Source organism: Geospiza fortis, unplaced genomic scaffold (genome assembly GCF_000277835.1).
Source record: "Geospiza fortis unplaced genomic scaffold, GeoFor_1.0 scaffold102, whole genome shotgun sequence".
Taxonomy (NCBI): domain Eukaryota; kingdom Metazoa; phylum Chordata; class Aves; order Passeriformes; family Thraupidae; genus Geospiza; species Geospiza fortis.
The window spans coordinates 2890111-2896993 of NW_005054373.1; positions in this window are offsets into that span (position 1 = coordinate 2890111).

Sequence of the window (6883 nt, forward strand, 5' to 3'; positions counted from 1 at the left end):
CCCTTTCCCCCTTTCTTTCATTTTATCCTCCCCTTTTCCCCTCTTTTTCACCCCCTTCTTCTCTTTTTCACTCCTCTCTGCTCTTTCTTCCCTCCCTTTTTTAACTCCTCTTTTTCTTCCCGCTTTTAGAAACCCCTCTTCCCCCTCCCCATTTTTGCACCTCAGGGGCAGAAGCTGACGCAGAACTTGGTCTTTCACTCTTTATTTCTAGAAAACAAAAGAAAAAGAAAAAAGAAAAAGTATTACCTGAGGCTGTTACTTCAGAGTCTACACGGAGGAGTTGCTAACATGAAATATATCAAAGTTGCTGAGGGTGATCTCACACTTTTTAAAGCCATATTATATCCTCTTGTTTTTTTCACAGTTCCCACATGTTTTTTGTATATTTCTGTGTATAGTGGTAATATTTTGGTATTTCAAAATACCAAATGGTATTTTGAAGGTTTTTTGTTGGTATTCAGCATCATAAAACTTCAGAGATTTTGGCAAAAACAGCAATAATTTACAAACCCTGCAGAGTCTGAGACCTCTCGTGGAGTTTTCAGTTGTTACATCCTTTAGCGTTCCTGCTAAAAAAAAAAAAAAAAAAAAAGAAAGGAGTCTCTAGTGGAGTTTTCCGACTTTTTTCCCGGCAGAGGGAGATATCTGACCGTGGAATTCGAACACAGCCGTGGTTCTTGTCACTTGTTTTATCAATATACATATAAAACTCAATGTTCAAATTAACTAGTTCAATAAGTAATTTAGCTCATTGATTTTCGGGCATATCCTAAGTGCCATTACAAGCTACGGATATTTTAAATGCCATTACCTAATAGAAGGAATGTTTTAAGCACCTTTTATTGATTTTATTACTGCTTTATTTTGCTGTCTTGGTTTAAAAATCATTTTAACCACTCTGTCATCGAGAAAAAATATATCGTTGGTGAAATACAGTCAATTTCCTAAAAACCTTTGACATCGTTAAATAAGGAATTAGAGTTGTTCAATCATGTCGGGCAGTGACGGGGACAGCGAGGAGATGGACGGGGGCAGAGGGCCAGGGGCTGTCCTGGAGCCCCCCGAGGGGCCGGGGGGGCAGGAGCGGCACGGAGCGCCGTGCAGCCACCATTAAGGGGCACTGCAATGACCCGTCGTGCCTTTTTATTGAATTACTCTGGAACCTGGCGTGTTTGGGGTTGGATTCTCTGGGTTCTCTGGGAGTTTGGGGTGTTGATGTTGTGCATGCAGGGGCACACGGAGCCGGCTCCCAGGGATTGCAGCTCTTTCCTTCCCTTCCCTTCCCTTCCCTTCCCTTCCCTTCCCTTCCCTTCCCTTCCTCCTTTTTTTCCTTTTTTTCCTTTTTTTCCTTTTTTTCCTTCCCTTTCCCTTCCCAGCTCCCTGGGGCTGAGGTTATCACAATTCCTGAGCCGCTCAGCTGGCACACTCAGGCTGGGGATCCCGGCAGTGCGGTGCTCAATCAGAGAGTTGAGAAGTCAGTGGTGAGTGTTGGTGCTCAGTAAAAGGCAGCCAAGGAGGTGTTTGCGTGGCAAACACCCTCACTGAGAGGGGATCCGGCCCCGGGGCTGCCCCTGAGCACCAGCACTGCCACCTGACCTGCAGCGGGGATGGAGGGAGCAGGGCACCTGCTCCTTAACATGGAACAAGGGATTCCTGCAGTTCTTCTCAGCCCAGCCTTTGCTGGGCTTTTTTCTGTTGAAAAAACCCCAATCCAACCCATACACAACCCCCAAAAGTTACACACAGCTGTTCTCAGAGGCTGAACAATGGTTTCCGGTTTGGGAAATAAGGGCAAACCATCTTAAAGCAGTTTAAAAATCAAAGTACCGACTGTAAATGTTAAAGAGCTCTAGCTGTCTCGGGGAGCGGCAGGGGCAGTGGGCACAGGAACGTCCGTGGAAGGGGAGGGGGCTGTGCTGGGGCCGTGTCCAGAGCAGGGGGTGCCGGGGGGAACGTGATGAACCTGGAATTCCCTCCCAACTCACGTGTGCCCTCATTCTCCTCCTTTTGCCTGGTTTGGGGCTGTGCCCCAGCCCCAGGTGCCAGGTTACTCTTTCTGGCGGCACAGGCCCACACCTTTGCAGATGTTCTTTCTAGGGGAGAGAGGTAGAAAAAGATCCCTGGAAAGGTCCATGCAGCTGGGAAAGATTGACACCTGATACTTTGGGTCCTAATCCTAAAGGACTCTTACTAATGTGCTCCTTTGATACTGGTTGGGTTTGTTTTTAGGGAAAAACCTTCCTTTATTTTTCCTACACTTACAGACCATGCCCACTAGCGTGTATTTTCCTTGAGGTACCTCCTCAAATGTGTTTTACCCGTCAGGAGAAGCTGGACTTCCTCCAGACCTGTTGATAGTCTGTCACATAATACCGTTGTGCTCCCAGTTTGAACAGGAAATACATTTATTTCCCTATAAATACATTTAGCTTTGTCCTAATAACTGTAGTTTCCTGTTAAGATTTCCTCAGCCAGGGTGTGCCATAAACTGGTTTAGAGGGAATGATGCTGCCTGGAACTGAGCAAGGATAACACAAGTCATGGAAGCGGAACAGAAAGCCACCACCACATGAATTGTGATTTATTTTGGTTAAAGTGTAATTCAGTGATGTGCTGATGCTGTCTATCAGTGCATGATGGCCTGAGCCAAGCTGCATTTTGCTTCTCAACACCTCCAAATAGGCATTTCCCTCCTAAAATATCTGTTCTAGAATGTCCTCTCTAAAGCAAACGATTAAATATCTAATTATAAATTACTCTATTCACTTTCTGATGTGAACTTTAAATATTTGTGTTGTAGTAATTTATTTCTCTGTATCCCTATAGGGTGCTTGACCAAAGCTGTGTGTGTATAAATATATAAAATTATATATTTATATGTAGAAGTCGTTACTGACCACATCTGTGAATATTGTTGCAGTTGCTGCCAAGGGATTTAAACCCTTTTGTTCCCACCTGGGGGGTGGCAGGTGACTCAGATAATCCTGCCCTCTCTCAAAGAGTGGAATTTTGGCCGATAACTGCGGACATCAAATCCTCACTTTCTTTAGTTAAAACCCAGGAGAACTGTCAGCATGCCATATCACACCATGGACGATATTTAATGTTTTATATTCTATGCCCCTGATTTTGTTGCCCTGTCCAGACATCACAGGATATAGAAACATCAGAAATACGGGGTTTTAATAACTAAGTCCTGACTCTAATTTTTATTTAATATGGACTGTTTTCCTGGTCCTTTTGCTACAAAATTATTTAAAAAAAAATAATAGTGGAAACAAACAGTTAAAAAAAGCAAGCACAACAGGTTCTAGTCATACTTATTTTTCCACACCTTGAGGACTAGCAAATTCTTTAATATGAGATTTTATTTGTACAAAGCAAAACTTCAAACCCACTCCAAAGCTTTCTTATTAAGTGCTGTCAGTGCGGTGATTTACAGGGGCAATAAAGATCTGGAGGGGGCACATTCATCACGGGGTTCAGCGCACCAGGAGCCATTTTCTCCAGCACTAAAGCCAAGTGATAAAATGAATTCTTTTGTTCTATAACCAAGACACATTCCCTGGTAGGTTTTTTTTTTTTAAATGTGTGTTGGACTCCTTGGTTTGTAGCTTGGCTGTATTCCTGTTATGCATTTATAAATAATGAAAAATTGCTCACATGCAGATGTGATGATGCATCTGGCAAAGCCACTGCTGGAAACACAGGAACTTACTTTCTACTTTGTCCTATTCGCTAACTTTTCCCCATTGTTAATTCTTGTATGAAATTTTAACAGCCTTTTTTTAACTAGAGGGTTTGGGGAGTTTTGTTTGGTGTGTTCTTTCTTTTATTATTTTTTTGTGTGATTCTATACCTCTCTGCAAAGCTCAGAGAATTCTGGTTAGGAAGTAATAAAAGTATTCAAAATGAGGAGCCATGCTCATGGGGTACAGTGAGATTTGGAAAGCTTCACTTGCTTCCTGTGCCTCTAAACTTGTGCTTTGGTGACTGCTGGGATGCTGCTCCTTAACAGCAGTGGAGAGGAAAGTTGGGCTTCTGGTCCAGAGGGAAATGCTGCTGCTTGTGTTGTGGGCACTGCCCAGCCCGATGGGGAGAGGAGCGGATGGGGAGAATCTGCCTGCCACCGACGGGCTCAGAATGTGCCTGTGCAGTGCCTGTAAAAAAGGGAATTCTGGTTTTTCCACACGAAAATGGAAAATGCCGCCACCTGCGGGCTCTGCCCGGAGGGTCTGGGGAGTTGCAGCAGTCTGGGGGGCTTTGCTGGCACCTTTGGGACAGAAAGCAGGAGAACCAAGTTGCAAAAAATGCTATAGAGTACAATTCTGAACATCTTTAATTGTGAGTGTAAACCTGTGTGAAGCTGCCATTGCTGTGCTGTGGGTTGGGCTGGAGCCAGAGCCTGAGGAAGAGGAGGCTGGGAAAGCTCCGTTGAGCCAGGTTGGGATTGGAGCTGGGAAAGCTCCAGTGTTGAAAGCTCCAGGTTGGGATTGGAGCTGGGAAAGCTCCGGTGTTGAAAGCTCCAGGTTGGGACTGGAGCTGGCACCACACTGGGCAGGGACACCAGTTTGCTCCAAGCCCTTCCAGCCTGGCCTCAGGCACGTCCAGGGATCTGGATAAACCGATTTGTTAATCCTGGGTAAATGCTCTCCAACAGTCAGGTGTGTGTGGGACCAGCAGTTTTCCATGTGCCATGCTCTACATCCAGGGCTTTGGAAGCAGGACTGGTGCTGCTGCCCCTGGTCTGTGTGGCTGCACGGTGTCTGTCCATCCGTGTCCATCCATCCGTGTCCATCCGTGTCCATCCGTGGCTGCCTCGCAGAAGTCACTCATCCATCCACAGGGAAGTGCTGCTGCAACAGCACCAAGCCCCACCACAGCTGCTCTGTGGCTGGTGGGAAACTGGAGCTTCACTTGACTGAAAAGAGGGATTTTGGAGATCTCTTTCCTGTAATTTTATGTTGGCACTTGAAATTTAGCAAGGAAAGCTGTGGTCTTGAAGGCTTTTTGTAGAGCCGTGTATGTTACTGCTGATGCTTTTATTGCAAAACCTTTAGTCTCTGATATTTAAGGTCAGAAATTGTGTGTGTGTGTGCTATTTTTTTTTTAACCCAGGGGCCTCTTATACTGTAGTGTCATGAAAGATCCTAAAGCTTTGAGGAAAAAAAAATGGAAATACTTCATTTTATGAAGCAGTTTTGGGGTCAGTTTTTCTGAAATGAATGCTTTTATGTTGGATAGTTTAAAGCCCATCTGTTAACTGAAACCAACCCTAAGTGAAGTTGCAGTTGTGTTTCCTATTAGTCTTGTATCTTTCCTATTAGTCATGTATGAAAGAATACAGAGCCATCCAGCAGAATTCCAAACAAAAATGGAAAAAGCAGATGGTGAAACTATTGCCTTGTTGCCTTTCTTTTACAGGGGCGAGTAATTATTAATAGATCACAAAAATACTGTAAGAGTAGTTCTGTCAAGTGTTACCAGAGTCCCTGATCAAGGTGTCCTTCTGATCATTGCCTATTGCAGGTGAAAATTGGCACATTTCACTCAGAGACACTGAAGAGGGTTTGAAAATAGATCATGGATGTTATGTCTGGAAGCTTACAGTGAAAGATAAAATACACAATTTTAAATAGTTAAGCACTGCAAGTCTCTCAGGGCTCATTTATTATGTTGTCATGGTGAGCAAGGAATAAAAAAATAAAATAAAAAGGCTGTTCCTTGGGTAGTTGGTACTTAGAGGCACTTTTCTTTTACAAGAGTTCCATGCTGGCTTAAGGAAAGATCTCGGAGAAAAAGAACAAACTTTATTTTTCAAATAAATTCAGCTAGGAACTCACAGCCTCCCCTGACACAGGGCTGAATTATTGTTAGTGTACGCTGCTGGGAGAGTAACACTTACTGCTGTTTAACAACAATGGCTTTCCGTGGCGTTTCAGAAAGGCAGTACGAAAAAGCAAGGCAGAGTTGAGTCCTGAAGCAGAAGGAAACACATCCAGCCCGGAGCCAGGCTCCTTTATCAGGGCTGCTGGACGGGAGAAGGAACACGCTCTGTACAGGCAGCTCCATAGCATTTGGTTGAAAAATTCTTCATGGCTTGTGTGTGTGTGAAGCAGGAGGTCCTCTCTTCCCTGAATAAAATCTCCTTAGGTGTATTTCTGCCAGACTTGCTCTCTTTCCCATCCTTAGACTGCAGCCAAATATTGGGAAGGTTGTGTCTGCAGAGCTCCATTTGTCATGGACAGGAGACAGGAACTTTTTAGTGCTGTGCTGGAAGGTTATGGCTGTGCTTGGTGGGTGATGGGTTTAAAAGCTGTGAATTGTCCTGGCAAGGTTCCCTGAGTGTGGAATTCCACTGGGCAGGCTCTTGGATGCTCCCACGTTCCCATATTTTCAGGTTCTGGACTCCTGGGTGCTGAAGCTGTCCCACATGAGCTTTCATAGTGCTGGAAGCAGCGGTGCAGTGGTACAGGGTATTCTGGATCTATAAGGAGGTGCCCCTGAGGAGGTTTGTGTGAACAGTTTGGGGGTGTTTCCTTGGGGTATAATCACTGGTGAACTCCCAAATGACTTTTTAATTGGTAAACTGTTTGGGCCGACTGTGTTCTGGCTGTTGAGTTTGGTCTTTCTTTAACGGAAATAATCCTTTACTCATTTTACATCAGGGAGACAATTGCCCAAGTGATGTTTTCATATGAAAGTGTCATAAGCTGTATTTCTTGATGTAAAACAGAGTCAGTTTTAGTAAATATTATTCCCTTGGCTCATGGAAGAGTGGTGTTCTAGCTCACCCACCCTTGGATTCCAGTGATGGTCCCTGTACTTCCCTTTGCTCCTGTTGCATTCTAGAAAAGGCTAATTAGTTCTCTACTGAGCTAGA